Raw genomic sequence first — 15,671 nt, 5'->3', positions numbered from 1 at the left:
GAATGAGTTGACTAACAAAATTAGAAACAAATCAAAGAATGACTAGATGGCACCAATGATAATAAACATTACCTGTAGGGTTAAAATATGCTTCAAAAGTGCTTGGGAATCCTTGCGGCCATGGATATGGAACATTGGACTTGGGGGAATAAAAAGGTTAGGGAATTGGGGGTACCTGGGTGGCTCAGTCAGTTGAGTATCTGACTCCTGATTTCAGCTCAGGTCATGGGATCGAACCCTGAGTCGGGTTCCTCACTGAGCATGGAGCCTCCTTAAGATTCTCTCTCTCTCCCTCTTCCCCTCCCGACAGCTTGCACACACACTGGCATGCACTTCTTTTTCTCTCCCTCTCTCTCTCTCTCTAAAATTAATTTTTTTTTAAAAGGGTAAGGAATCTTTTTGTGGTACATGGAAATCTGGAGAGTCGGGGTAATCCAAAGATGGAGAGACATAAGATACTGGCCTGAGGAGATTTGCAAGCTCCTGTATCATGGATTTGGTGATTTTCCAATAACCAAGAGAAGGAAACATTGGAGTTTTTCTTAGCAAATAAACCTACATTTCCTTAGCAAATAAACCCACATTTCCTTAGCAAATAAACCCACCTTGCCTTAGCAAATAAACTCCAAAAAATGGCCCTGGGAAAAAAATCCCACTGGAAACAACATCCTGTTAATCAGGGGCTCTGAGATGTGACCTGCCCAGGCAGCTCCTGGGCCTCGTCTGCCATTTTATATTTCCTCTTTAATCAAATCCCTGGATGCTACAGTTCTCAACTTGCAGAGATTTAAAAGGCACTTTGATTAATGGACTTGATCAGTGTCCACTCTTGTTTAACCATGGTGTTCTCCTCCACGTTTCACATTTCACACCCACATAGCACCATTCCCCTTTTATTACAGGAACTGAAGAATGTGATGGCCTGCCAGACAGCAGAGTAATTTATGAAAAATATATTTTTAAAGGGAGAGTGTATTAAAACTTGAAAAGAACTCAGTGCCTGTTGCTATTTTAATTTTAAATAGGCTATGCAAATAATTAAATGTCAGGTCATATTGACACCATCAAATTTAGGAGAGTAGAGATGGTATACAACCCCAGAGTCCTAGGGAATATTAAATCAGATAAGATTTACCAGAGCACTGAAACATATCTGCTTTTGACACGAAATAACAGTATCGATTGCGTTAAAAATGAGCCAATTTCCAAAAACCTCTACCTGCTACAAATGTTTCCATATATACCACAATTCTTTAAAAAGAGATAAAAAGAAATCGAGATGAATTTGTAACTGTATTTAAGCACTAAATCCCTCTTTGTGTTTTTTTATCTTTCTCAAGCCTCCTCTGCCTTACACTACTAGCCTATTTCAAATATTGACTTCCAGGAAAGGATGGATAAGAACAGCCAATATGCAAAGCTAAGGTAATGGATACTGCTCACCTTACTTTAGAACAGTTTAATTTGCGTATTTACCTGAACTTTGCTCATGGCTTTGTACATTTCAGTCTTAATCGGTCACACCAGTGTGCACTGTGCACTGTGGTGCAGCTTTTCAAGATTCGTAGGAAAGTCAAAATCCTTTTAAAATGGTACAGAAAAACACAAGTGCTTAGTGAATAAATATTTCCTGTGGAAAGAATTGTATAATATCGTAGAAGTTCTGTGATGAATAAGACACTAGAAGACTTTTTTAAAATATTTATTTATTTTTGAGAGAGAGCATGTCAGCACAAGAGGGGAAGGGGCAGAGAGAGAGGGGACAGAGGATCCAAAGCAGGCTCTGCTGACAGCAGAGAGCCCGATGTGGGGCTTGAACTCATGAACCATGAGATCACGACCTGAGCCAAAATTGGACACTTAACTGACTGAGCCACCCAGGCACCAAGATACTATATAATAGTTTTGAGGAAAGGAGATAACAGCAGAAAAACGTGTCTTTTTCCTTTTAAGTTCTTAATTGGTGATTAAGGGAAATTCCTGTTTCTAGAATACCTAATGACTAGTCAAGCTGAATCAAGCGGAAAATGTCAGGAGGAAACTAGTTTTTCATCCAGGACTGGTTGGCCACTGGCAACCAACCCTATGTTGACAAAAGCTTGGCACTGGCATAGTGACTTGTCTATCCATTGGCCAGGGCAGATATCACTTAACAGTTACAGCACGGGGCCATCAATTCCACATTTTTATTTATTTATTTACTGAGTTTTTTCCTACATGTCAGCTCTCTAATAAGCACAGAGACATCGTAGTGGACAAGAGAGACAAAGTCCTTGTCCTCTTGGAGCTCACATTCTAGAAGAAGAGACAACACACAGGAAAGAAAGATCATTTCAGATAATGAGAGATGCTAGAAAGACAGTTAAGCAAGGAAAGGAGCTAGAGTACGGCCTAGAGTGTGGGGGAGGGATGTCACTTTAGCTAGGGTGGTTAATGTCCTCTCTGTAGCAGTCACCATTTGGGAGAAACTTGACCAATGAGACGGGGCCAGCCATGAGAAGATCTGATCCTCAGCACAGCACTCCAGGTGGCCATTAAGAGTCAACAGCTGATTGGCTATGGACGAGCCCTGTGCAAGGCATGCTGGGAGATATAGAAAAGTTCAAGGTAAAAAGCATTCCATTTAGCAACATCAGACATCACATGATTCTGAAACAGGGTATGGAAGGCAGACTTGGAATACATGGATGCTAGTCTTCATCCTAGAATCTTGGTTTTTCCTCATCAGTAAAATAAGATGGACCAAATGATCTATAAAATTCCTTTTAGAGCCTGTGGCCCATAATTCTAGCTAAAAAGTGAAGTAGGATTTTAGACAATTGGAGAGATAGGGTAGATTAAGTCGAGAAGCCCTTTTGTGAATGGGGTCATTTGAAGAGTCAGATGAGAAATAAGATATAACTATTGCTTCTTGGAGGCTTCTTGGTGATTTCAGAAAAAGCCATAATCAGCCCCTAGTTTTTCAGTTTCAACTGCCACAATCCAAAGCAGTTCTCACCTTGACTTCTGCATGAAAATTAATTGGTATGATCTTCTCAGCCATGCACACATTCAAAATCATCAACATACGAATATGTCATCTGGTCATCTCACAACACAAAGGGCTTCACAAAGGCAAATCACAGCGCTGTGGAATAAAGAGGAAAGAGTTGTCAGGGATTCATATGAAAAAATTCACCTTTCGCTGCTGACTGACAACAGGAGAGCCAGCACAGAAGTGCCATGGGTGAGAATTATAGGCTTGCATGGTAATGACGGGTCTGGATCAAGACTCAGGTATGAGTTCAAAAATTCCTGATCTTGCTTCACAATGGCATTAAAAACAGGTCCCAAGTGCATGAAAATATTCCCTGTCTTACAGGCAATAGTTCAAGTTAGGGTCATTAGCCATAATACAAATACTTACATGTTATTGTGATATTGTGAATTTAGATAATAAATTATTGAAATTCACTTTGTGGGTACAAAGTCCTTCATAAATACTTAATCTCCAGAGAGACTTCAACTTAGAGTTACGCACCCCATTTGTGGACTTCTCCTTATCCAAGTTACTCTGGGTCCCTGTTCTCTTTGTAAAAATTTCGTGTGCCCCACTAGCCTCTTCATAGTTCCCACTGTGGCTGATGGATACTGGCTTGGATCTTGCCATCCCAGCAAACCAAGAGATCCAGGACAAGCCAGGAATGGTCTTTTGAGTAACTTCCAATTCACAAACAGCCCCACTGACTTATTATTTCTTGGTTTTTCCATGCTCTAAAGCAAAAATGTAACTATCTCTGTGACTTATCCCAGACCACAGGGATGGATGGTTTCATGTGGGGATGCTTTCTCCAGAGAAAAGCTCATACTACGAATCCAATGCTTTGGGCCTGCAAAAGCTGGCTGCATAAGGCACAAGCACCGCTATAGAAGGTTTGGATGTGCCTGCCTCCTTTAGATGGGGGACACCTGAAAAATTAAGTCACTTGCTCCCACACACAAACTCAATATGCAGTTAGGGACAGGGACACAATAAACACTCCCATTGGGAAGTGGATGCATGGGAAGTCATTTACTAGTCACTGACCTCCCCCCCCCCCCCCCAGTAAGTCTAAAGTCCCACTGGGCAGGTATGGTGAGCAGCCCCTTGTCCTAAGGGTGGGGCACATTTAGCACCCCGATTCTTTTCCCCAACAGAAACTCCCCAGTCCACTCTTCTCCGTGGTCCTTGGTTCTGCCCACTGAGAGGTCCACTTTTTCACAATCCTCCTTTGCCTAATCTAAAAAGGAATATGGTCTCCTTGGGTGCTAAGCAGAGCCCTCAGCTTCCCCCCTACCTATAAAATATTGGGGGAGCCAAAGTTTGCTTTAAATACCAAATGGGTGCAGTCTCTTTTACTCCAAGCTGGTGGCTTTTGTTTGCCCATAAAATTCTCTTAAAATGCTCATTTGTTTCTTACATATTTGATTCTAGTCGGCCTCCAGGACCAGGAAAGATAATAGTAAAATGACTATTTTTGCTTTAAGCTCCTCAGTTTGGGGTTGGTTTGTTATGTAGCTATAGATAACAAAACTGCAAAAAAGTACAGATACCCAGGCCCAGGCAAGGCCAGTTGAATCAGAGTCGCTGGTGGAGAAGCCTGGACCTCACCACTTTGTTTCTGCAGGTGATTTCTGTTGTTGCTGAGAGTTGAAAAACTGCTGATCTTTTGTAGGTGGTGCCAGTGAACAAAAATAAAGGGTTACACAAACAGTCATCTTTGACTTATCCCTAAAAGAAACCCCCTTTTCTATTTTTTTTCCCATCACATTCACATAACAGTCAGATATAACCAAGTAGATAGTGACCAGATGGTAAAGGGCTGGAAGTTACATCATAGGAAGAAAGTAGGGGAGGGGGTGCATGGGAAGGTGTTTAATGCAGAGAAGAAAAGTTGACAGGGAGCATTTAGTTATCTCCCCATATTTAAATGGGTAAGAAAAGCTTTCTCTGCTTACTAGAAATCAATAGGAAGCCATTAGATAGAAATCACAAGGATAAATATTACAGTTGATATAATTTATCGTAATGAGACGGAGAATGTAGTATTTTCTTAGTAGCTCTTACCAGAATACGTAACTAGGGCAGGGATTTGAACTTTTCACAAATAGCCAGGAGTTCTCTCATTCTGTGCACATAACAGGATTGCACTTCCTCACCCCTTTGAGGTTAGGAAAGACAAAATGACTCACTTTGACCAATAATAATAATAATAATAATAATAATAATAATAATGTCATTGGAAATGTTTGTATATTCCAAAAGAAAACTTTGAGAGCCAGTGTGTAAATGGCCACGTCCCCTTTCTTTCTGTGATGTTTAGATAGTAGAGGCACCATTAATCTGGGTCCAGAATGAGGTTGTAAAGCAGAGATGCCAGATAAATTATAGGATTTCCAATTAAATTTGAAGTTCAGAAAATAATAATAATAATAATTTTAGTATGCATTTTGGGGGGCATATGTATGCTAAAAATAAAATTATTGATTATTTGAGGGTGTCTTGTATTTTTCCTTCCTAATTCTGGCAACCCCACCCCCAAAGCGATCCCCATGGGCCATGTAGCATTAGGAAGAATTAAACCTTTGTTATTCTAGGCCATGTGGACTTGCAGCTTGTTTGTTACAGCCAAATAACTTAGCCTAAACTGACTTAACTACTTCCCATTTTTGATAAGAAAATATTTTGATGAGGCCTAAGCATAGCCCTAATATGTGAAAGGAGTAGGCAGCTTCTCTGCATAATAAGAGAGAAAACTGAGAGCTTCTGGAGGTAATATGAGAAGGGGAGATGGATAGAAAACTGTTAAAACAGAGCCTCAACCGTCAGGGAATTTCTTACCTACTTGAAAAATAAAGTAAGAGGAAATGATGGTAGACAGTAGTCTTGAGGTCATAGAGGTCATTGTGGATTTAGGGTAGGCATGGAAGGACTTCATGCAAAAGCGGGCCTGCCTGACCTAGGGGTGGCCAAGTAAGTAGGAAGAGCTGAGAGCAGAAACACCCTGTGGGGAATCGGTAGGGCCAGGTCTGCTCTACGCCACCACCTACCAGCTTCATCAGTCCCCACAAGCCCCGGCTCAGGGCAAGGCTGGAGATAAAGCTCTAGGTGGCACCTGGACCCAAGTCACAGGCCTGCTCTAACGCTGAGAGACTACTTGCATTCCATGATGCTGATGTCAGTGGCCCGCCTGGGCCTCTGACAGGCAGGGGAATGGTGGTTGCGAGTTGATTGCAAAGCCAAAACCGAAACATGTTTGCTAACTTTTGTTTGACACATCAGTGTTATAGGAAAGCTCCTTGATAGCAAGGGATCCCTCATTTCTATGTGTCCTCACCCTTAGCACATGGTGGGTGTTAAATAAACATAGATGCTAGGAGGCCCAATATTTTGAGACCCTCTTTAGCCGCTACAGCAACTCCTTTTGGCCACCAGGGGGCAGTACAGGGTCATGAACTAGAAACTGTGGTGGGAGTTCAGAATCCGGGTGGATGTGATTCCCATAAACCAGGTGGTAGGGGAGAGCCCAGGCTCTGCCAGCATTTTCTTGGGCCCACAGAAAAAGGAAATAGACATTTTTTCCTAAAAATCTATATTCATCCACTTAAAATGCTGTCCTTTATCTGAGATTTTCTTTCCCAATTTTTTACCATTAAAACATCCTTTCTTTTATGTGGTAGGATTTTTGTTCTATTTGCTTATGTTTTACATTCTTATTTAACCAAATAAATAACGGCAACCTTCTGGTGTTCCAGAATGCTTGCAGTAAATGACTGTTTAGGTTTGTGCAATCAACGATTAGGAGATCCCTTAGTGTTGAATGTCAGAATCAGATGGGGCCCATGACAAAAATAGGGGAGCAGCAGATAAACTGCACCTTTGGGTCCCCCAGGCCTTCTTTCCTGCCACCCATTGCTCTTTCCTTTGTGGTCAATGGGCCAGCTCAGCGCCCTCCTGCTCTCTCCCTGTCCAGCCTCCTCCTCTAAGTTGAAACCTGTTTTGGGGACAGAATCTATCAGCAGCTTAGACATCAGTGAGAATTTAAATCACTCCTTTTCCCTCCCAGAAAACTTGCCTCACATGTCTTATCTCTGATTCCAGAACGCAGGTGTTTTTGGCTGCAGGGGGAGATACGAGAAGAGGGAAAGGCAGTCAGCGTGGTGATAAAAATCAGGCCACCCAAGGGACTTGCAGATCCCACTCTGCTTTATTGGAGTGGCTACAAGAGCCGCCCCAATGCAGGTAGACCAGTTCCTCGGACAGAGTGGCCCCAGTGCTTATTCTTCCTTCACCTTTTTGGAAAATCGTTTCAGTCACACCCATAAGTAAGCACTAACGGTCCTGATGACAGAGCCCTCTGTCCGTTGGACCAGTGCAGCCCAGGCAAGAGACAATGCCCCAACTCATAAAGGGCGCTTCAGTCACAAACCAAGATGTACTGCCCATAGTGCATTGTGGGATACAGTAGCATTTTTAGCAATGATTGTACCAAACAAACCAGCGAGCCTGCGCTGAGACCTGCCACGGCAGGGGCTGATTATGCTCGTGTTACGGGGATACAATGAAGTATGAGACACAATGAGTGTGAGACACATCAGAAAGAACAAAACAGCGGCGCCTGGGTGGCTTAGTCGGTAAAGCATCCAACTCTTGATCTCCACTCAGGTCGTGATCTCACAGTTTGTGGGTTTGAGCCTGGGGTCGGGCTCTGCACTGACAGCATGGAGACTTCTTGGGGTTCTCTCTCTATCTCTCTCTCTCTCCTTCTCTGCTCCTTCCCCACTCACGCTCTTTCTCTCTCTCTCAAAATAAGTAAATTAACTGTAAAAAGAATACTTCAAGACAAATGCCAGAGTTGATAAGGAGATGAGGACGTGTTTGGGAGACTAGGAAAGCCTTCCTGCACTGGGCCTGAAATAACAGGTACAACTTAGACGGGAAACAGCAAAGGCACAGAGTGATCCAAGGGCCCGGGTAGGAAGTACAGGGCTGTGCTTGGAGCATGGGGCCCGGTCCAGTTTGGCCATAATGTGAGCCAGGGAAAACGAACGCTAATGAATGACAGGAAGGCTTAGGCAGGCAGGGTGGCTTCAACCCCATGGCCACAACTGACCCCTCTGTGGCCTTGGGACTCAGTGACTTGAGCAGCCAATTTTAGCACACAAAGCCAAGCAGTAAGGAAAGTTTAATAGTAATGGTTACTTTTACCTTACCCAGTTTCTGTCGCAAGCCTCATTTTTCCTGATGTTGGAAATGTCATCTCCCGCAGTCTGGGCTCCCACTCTACATGTCCCGGCCCCGGCGGGCCCACCAGCACTCAGCGGCAGTTTCTGTGCCCAGCATCTACAGCACCTCTCCCCTTCCCTCCTCGGCAGGGGGGACCACGCTAACTGCCTCTCCTTCATCCTTGCTGCCTTCGGGATAGCTGGCTGGGGCTGCCAAAGCAAAGCGCTACAAACTGGGGGGCTTAAAATGACAGATGTTTATCCTGACACAGTTGTGGAGGCCGCAGGTCTGAAACTGAGGTGTCAGCTGGGCCAGACTCCTTCCTGAGGCTCTAGGACAGAATCCTTCCATGCCTCTTTGTCGCTGAGACACCTCCGTGCACTCCCTGAAAGGTGACTGCAAGCCCACGGATTTCCCCTGCTGGCCCTGTGCCTCTCCGAGGCCCCCGGAACTCTCTGGCCCTCTGCTCTGGGGCCAGGATACAACCCTCTCTTCCCTGAGGTCTTTACACCCCCCCCCTGTGCTCTACCCCAGCCAAGGGGCCTCAGGGCCCTCACCCTGAGCGCACACAAGCCCTCCTTACCCTTGGGGAGTTTGGCAGAAGGGAGATGAGAGTAAATGTGTCTCCCTGCTCAGAGGCCCAATCTCTCGTCACCGCAGCCACTGTCTCCTCTCTCCGCAACCTGGGAAAACTGTACTTACTTACCACATCTTCTCCCAAATCTATTGGCTAAGGCCTAAACTTCCCAAGCTCCTCAGAAACCAAGAGAAGACCCCTTTCTAACAGAACTTTGCCTTTGCTGATGTAAGTCTCACTGGCTAAAGGGACAAGGGAATCTGGTAAGAAAACATCAGCAACAAAATGATTCATTATTTGAAAATAGAACTGCACTTCCCCGAGGCACCCAGCTCACTGAGTGTATAAAGGTCTGGCCTCGCCCTCTGGTGTGTGCAGTCCAGTCAGCCAGGATCCCCAACCCCAGTGCGCCTTACTTTCAGTGCTAAGAGCAGGAAAGTACCAGAGAACCCAGGAGACAGTGGTGGCTCTGCAGTAATCAGGTGCCTTCTCCGTCCAAGGACGCTGAGCAACCTGGGGAGACCACGGCTCAGGCCTTGGAACCCAAACTGTTGAACAATAAGGAAGTCTCTCCAACAAAGGCTTTCTTTTCCGGGCAACTGGTTACCATTTCAAAGCACTAGCAGCGCTTTGACTCCAGAGTGACAGCACAAAGGCATCTTTGAGGACTTTTACGACCAGGCCCACTCAGGGGCTAAACTCACGGTCCTTTGCTCCCTCAGAGACTTCTCTACGACTTGATTCCACATACCTGCACGTGGCTCTCCCCACCACCAAAAAGGACGCCTCGAGTTCTGCCCCATATTCTTGAAAATAAGAACAAAGTAACCGCCCCCACCCCCACCCTTTACGGCTCCCACCCCGAGATTTGTTCCTATCAGCTTCTGTTCCTCTCGTGGCAGCCAGGGGCAGGCATCTGATTCTGCGGCTTGTCGGCGGGGTGGAAAAACAACGCGGATTTCCACAACCTGCAACCTAATTTCTGGTAGGAAGGTACCATCTGGTGGATATTTGGGAAACTGCTCACGTCCTGCGTTTGAAAAGGAGCATCTGAGGGCAGCTTGTGTGGAGCATGCCAATGGCAATATTACTCCGAGACGGAATGAGACCTTCACATTCAAATATGGGCCGGTTCCCTAAACGTTTGACTCCACATACACACAGTTTTCTTAGAACCAATCAGAAGCATCTAGAAGAGTCTCCTCTGTTTTCCGGCCTTCTCCGTCCAGTTTACCATTAATCCAAACAGCTATTTATCTTCTGTTCTCTTCTTCTCAAAGTATAGTTCTTGCTTCCCTTTATCGTGGAAATTTATCTATGAGGGCTGTATCTTGAGAAATCTAGTCATACCTCATTCCATGAACACATTCACACAGTCAGTGATCCTTTATGGGGTCCTCTCCCCAGCTTCTTATGGCCCCTTCCTCTGAGATTCTGTCCTGGTCTTTATATCCTTGCATTGGTCAGTCACTGGATGTGGGTTGCCTAGCAAAGGCCAGGGCCTTGGACAAGGAGGCTCTCTACAGCTGAAAAATGTCTGCTAACCAGCCTCCTAGCAGTGGTGAGACAAGTCTTTCCCTAAGGGAGCCCCCAATCTGTAAAAATAGGCTGGGCTCCTAATACAATCTTTACCTACTTGTTAAAGTCTCATTCCCACTAAGAGATGGCATCATTCTTGTTGTCTTCATTCTTAACATTTAGAAGCAATGGACATTGGCAGTTACCTGAAGTAAGTTAAAACCATCCCCAAAGGCCAGGACCTCTGTGAGGAATACTGTGAAGTCATCAGTATCTGTTCTATTTCCACTTTTGTTCCTTTGCCCCTTCCCTTCACTGTAGCCTCTCTCTATTCCTTTCTTCTGCAGTCAGAGTTTTGTTTTCTAGGGTAAGAAACAGGACAGACTGATTTATACTATGGGGTAAATGACTGCTAGCCAATCATTCCTGTCTAATGTAAGCTTCTCTATTCCTGTCATGGTCCAAACATTCATCACAACTGTATTTAGACAATCTTCTACCTGCTCTCTCTTCTCTATTTCTTCTCTAGTCTACCCTGGCTATTGAAGCCACACTGGTCATCCTTAAACATCACTTTTGTCATGTCACTCCCTCATTCAGTGTCACCTCACCTCACTGACATGCCCAGTCCAAGGACAAGGAGCGCTGGACCAGGAGTCACAGACCTGAGGGGCCATGAGGATCTCAGCAACTAAGAGCACAAGAACTGGAGCCTGACTGCAGGGTGTGAGTCTCAGTTCCATCACTTACTGGCTGGACTTCGGGCAAGGTACCTGTACCCTTCTGCCTCAGTTTTTCTATACATGAAGATACTATTTAGGACGTGAAAATAGCATAGCCTGCTGTGTTAGATTAGTTAATACACCTGAAGCGCCTAGATTAGTGGCTGGCACATAATAACCATGTCAGTACTATCATTAGTACCTAACAGTATTAGTACTATTGTTAGTTGTATTACTAGTACCACTAAGAGTAGTACTATTAATCACTGAGTTCCAAATGAGTGACCCCGACCTTGAATAAACCACTTCATCTTGCAGAGGAGCTTCAGTTTTATCATCTTTAATTTTTTTTTTTCATGTTTATTTTGAGAGAGAGAGACAGAGCTTGAGTGGCGGACGGGCAGAGAGAGAGGGAGACGCAGACTCGAAGCAGGCTCCAGGCTGTGAGCTGTCAGCACAGAGCCCAGTGCGGGGATCAAACCCACAGACCATGCAATCATGACCTGAGCCGAAGCTGGACGCTTAACTGACTGAGCCATCCAGGCGCCCCAGTTTTGCCATCTTTAAATTGAGGGCCTGGTGTCCCTTCCAGCGCCAGAATTTTGTTTCTCCCACCCTCTTCACAGCATCCAGGCCTGACTTAACAACATGCAATAGCATATGATTGTGTGGTGGCTATAATGTTCAGCTCACCCTTACACAAGCCCTTGTTCAGACTTCTGCCAGCCTAGAATTGTCCATGCACCTCTCCATGTGCTGTCCATCTTCCCAAATACAGGACGAAATGTTGGTCTCTCCGATCTTCGTGTGTGCCTATGGAATCCAGAATAGCTTCTTCTATCTAGGTGTTCCGGAATTGTTTACTGACCAAATTAATGTCGAGCACCAAATGGTTCTGGCCACTTTCCAGCAATTTGTCTTCTCTGCCTCTCCCCCTCTGGAATCACTCCTCTAACAGAGGTCCTGGAAACGCTCTGGCTTTTTCAATTGCCAGCTTAATTTGCCGCCATCTGTCATAGAGTATGTGTTTCCCGAGGCCTGGAGCACATCTTCCAGGGGCTTAGCTCTGTGCCACATCCATCTCCAGGCAGACAGAGTTTACATGCAAAGAAGCCCAGGGGTGTGGTTGGGGGGCGGGGCCGGGGGAGGGGAGAAGGAAGGTGGGAGCTGGAAAGAGTCGAACTGTATATGGCCTCCACTTTCCGAACTACCCTCACTCACTGTGCACTGACAGAATTTAGGAATTGATTTCCAAACATTTAGAAAAATTAGTGTCCTTGAAGACAGAAATCTTCCAGAAAGATAGCCTCCTACATACGTTGTTTATTGTTTTGTCTGTTAACACCTATAACACCAACCACAAGTAGTTTGAGCTTAGGCCACAGTAAGAGAAGGAACTGAAAAAAGTCTTAGGATCCACAGGTGTGGGAAGGGAGGTGGGAGGTGCCTTTTTTTTTTTTTTTTCTTCTTGAGGGATCAGTGATAAATCTGTGATCCCAGATAAAGAAGCCAGTACAATATGAATGAGTGCAGCAACTTGTACCAGTGTCCTCCACCGAGAAGATCAACAAACATATTTATGTATTTCAACCTGTGTATCTTTGGGCCTTTTACAGTACCCATACTGAGAACACTTGCTAGGGGTTTCAAAAAACATAGCATCCTTTTAGAGACATAGCCAGATTTCTAGCAACTTCAACCCTCCAGCATGCAACCAGGATCCTGGCACTCAAGTATAAAGGTCTCGCTGTACCCCCACCTGATGTGCACTCAAGGAGTTACAGAGTCATCCTAGCCTGAACAAACTGTATGCTCACAAGTATCAACAAAATGTATACTCACAGTGAAGTTCATCCAATCTTCTGGGAGCCCCTGTTGTGCTGCAGATAGGATTCTAGGAAGGCAAGTAAGCAGTGTATGTCCCAGGTTTGCCTTGCCAGCCTCCCAGCCAATGCTACTCTCAACTGTTTATGCTGGGTAGTTCCATACCTGATTAATCTGATTGGAGGACGTGTGCCCAGTGTCTCTTGCTAATACATCACAGTTGGGTTCCTAACCTAGAGTTTGCTACCACCTGCCACAATACAATAGAGACTACAGATTGTCTCTTGGGAGAGTGATCTCTACCATCTAGCCTTGAACAGTTGGAAGGAAGAGGTCTCCTCTATATGCACTGCTTTGAAATCCAACCTCCTGAACCCCAAAGAAGACATTTTATAAACTTCACTTACGGAGAGTAAATAGAACAGAAAATCTCTTAAAGAGCATGCCATGCTGAGAAGCCACCACAGCTGGGATGCCCCATCCTCACCCAGGAAGGCCTCACCCATCCTCTCCTCTACTGCTTTTGGGAAAGACGACTGACCCATCACTCTTCACAGCTCACCCGCTCCTTGGCACTTCCCACCCCACCGTCTCTTACCTCTTCCAGGAAGCTAAGTTAGACACACTCTCTCCTGCCTCCTTTGCCCAGGCCATGGGCATGCTCAATGCTTCCCAGAGAAATAAACCATGTGTCCTGTCTTCCAGCCTTTACTCCCAGCCCCCTCCTACCTCTGAGCTCCTTGTTACTCTTCTGAGTACACATTTCTTGAAAAAAGCTATTTATAATTATTGTCTCTCTCAGTACCCACTCTTACTCCACAGATCCTTGCAACCTGCTTCAACCCCCATTTCTCTTTTTAGAAATGTTTACTTTTGAGATGGGGGGGTGGTGGTGTAGGGGCAGAGGGAGCGGGAAACAGAGGATCTGAAGCAGGCTCTTCACTTACAGCAGTGAGCCCAACATGGGGCTCAAACTCATGAACAGTGAGATCACGACCTGAGCCTAAGTCAGACACTTAACTGATTGAGCCAGCCAGGCGCCCCACCCGTGGCCATTTTTCTTCTTAAGGTGGCCCTTCAAAAGCCAGCAGTGAGCTTCCAGTCGGGAAATTTAATGACCAATAATGCCGTCTTCATATTGGTCAGCTATCTACAGCTTTGGCATTTCTGCCAGCTATTTCCCTCTCCTTTGTTCTCCTGGTTCCCAAGACCCTCCATTTCCCTACATTCTCGCCCTAATACCTTTGCCATGACTCCTTCTCCCTTTGACTCCTCTTCCTTGAGCCCTCTGCATGGCATCCTCTAAAGCTCTGTTCTTGCTATTTATCTCCTTAAACTTTCCTGGTTCAGATTTCAACACTCACCTCCTTGATCTTCATTCACCCTCAGTCCTGAAGGTGCTATTGAGCTAGAGATCTCTGATCTCTACTTTCACCCACCTCCTAGGCAGTTCCATTGTTATCTTCCATATCCTCTTCAAAATCAACAGGTACCAAACTAACTCACCATTTTCCATCCTAGACCTGTTCTACTCCTATCTCTGCTATTGGCACCAACACCCATCCTTATCCTCAAACCGGTCATGTTGGTCACCCAGGCTAAACTGCTCAGCCCTGTCCTTCCAGGTCTCATGAGGTACCAATCTCCATGGATGCTGCCTCCACACCAGCTTTCTCCATCCTGTTTCCATGTTCCGCTCAAACTCAGACCCTCATCGCCTCTTCTGGGGATGACTAGGTGGCAGGGTAATTTGTTGGAATATTAACCTATGTGTTTTTGTGTTGCCTTTCTGTCCTCTATCCCATGAAGATTCATCACTGAATACTTGGTGCATTCTTGCCTCTAGTGAGAGATTATCTGGCTTTTATTGGAGAAAACTCGTAATGCCCTTGAAAGCAACATGGGGAAGGAGGAGATGCTTTTAAAGAAAGAGGAGAGGGGCGCCTGGGTGGCGCAGTCGGTTAAGCGTCCGACTTCAGCCAGGTCACGATCTCGCGGTCCGTGAGTTCGAGCCCCGCGTCGGGCTCTGGGCTGATGGCTCGGAGCCTGGAGCCTGTTTCCGATTCTGTGTCTCCCTCTCTCTCTGCCCCTCCCCCGTTCATGCTCTGTCTCTCTCTGTCCCAAAAATAAATAAAAAATGAAAAAAAAAAAAAAAAAAAAAAAAGAAAGAGGAGAGACAGGGAAAGACTTAAAAAATAAACAAATAAAAGAAGTAAAATATTTAGAAGTTAAGCTTTCACTTTTTGCAGATGACATATTATACATGGAAAATCCAATAGACTCCACCAAAAGTCTGCTAGAACTGATACATGAATTCAGCAAAGTCACAGGATACAAAATCAATGTACAGAATTCAGTTGCATTCTTATACACTAATAATGAAGCAACAGAAAGACAAATAAAGAAACTGATCCCATTCACAATTGCACCAAGAACCATAAAATACCTAAGAATAAACTTAACCAAAGATGTAAAAGATCTGTATGCTGAAAACTATAGAAAGCTTATGAAGGAAACCGAAGAAGATATAAAGAAATGGAAAAACATTCTGTGCTCATGGACTGGAAGAATAAATACTGTTAAAATGTCAATAATACCCAAAGCAATGTACACATTCAATGCAATCCCAATCAAAACTGCACCAGCATTCTTCTCGAAGCTAGAACAAGCAATCCTAAAATTCATATGGAACCACAAAAGGCCCCGAATAGCCAAAGTAATTTTGAAGAAGACCAAAGCAGGAGGCATCAAATCCCAGACTTTAGCCTCTACTACAAAGCTGTAA

At 44.9% G+C, this 15,671-nt stretch overlaps 1 protein-coding gene across 4 annotated transcripts in view; it reads right to left on the bottom strand.

Moving 5' to 3' along the window:
• LOC132673338 (uncharacterized) overlaps positions 1–15,034 on the bottom strand; it is a 98,841-nt gene extending 83,807 nt beyond the window's left edge. The window contains exons 1-3 of one of the 4 annotated variants that reach the window (XM_081796379.1): positions 12,905–15,034; positions 5,087–7,137; positions 2,999–3,127 (exon numbers count right to left, since the gene is read on the bottom strand). The gene's annotated coding sequence lies outside the window, so the exon portion shown is untranslated. Of the gene's footprint in view, positions 1–2,998; positions 3,128–5,086 lie in introns of all 4 variants that reach the window. The other 3 variants (XM_081796380.1, XM_081796377.1, XM_081796378.1) reach the window with 3 other exon arrangements.
• Positions 15,035–15,671: the final 637 nt, after the last annotated feature.

This window comes from Panthera onca, chromosome C1 (assembly GCF_046562875.1).
Source record: "Panthera onca isolate mPanOnc1 chromosome C1, mPanOnc1 haplotype 2, whole genome shotgun sequence".
In the NCBI taxonomy this organism is placed as follows: Eukaryota; Metazoa; Chordata; class Mammalia; order Carnivora; family Felidae; genus Panthera; species Panthera onca.
This window is presented reverse-complemented; position numbering and strand designations above follow the sequence as displayed.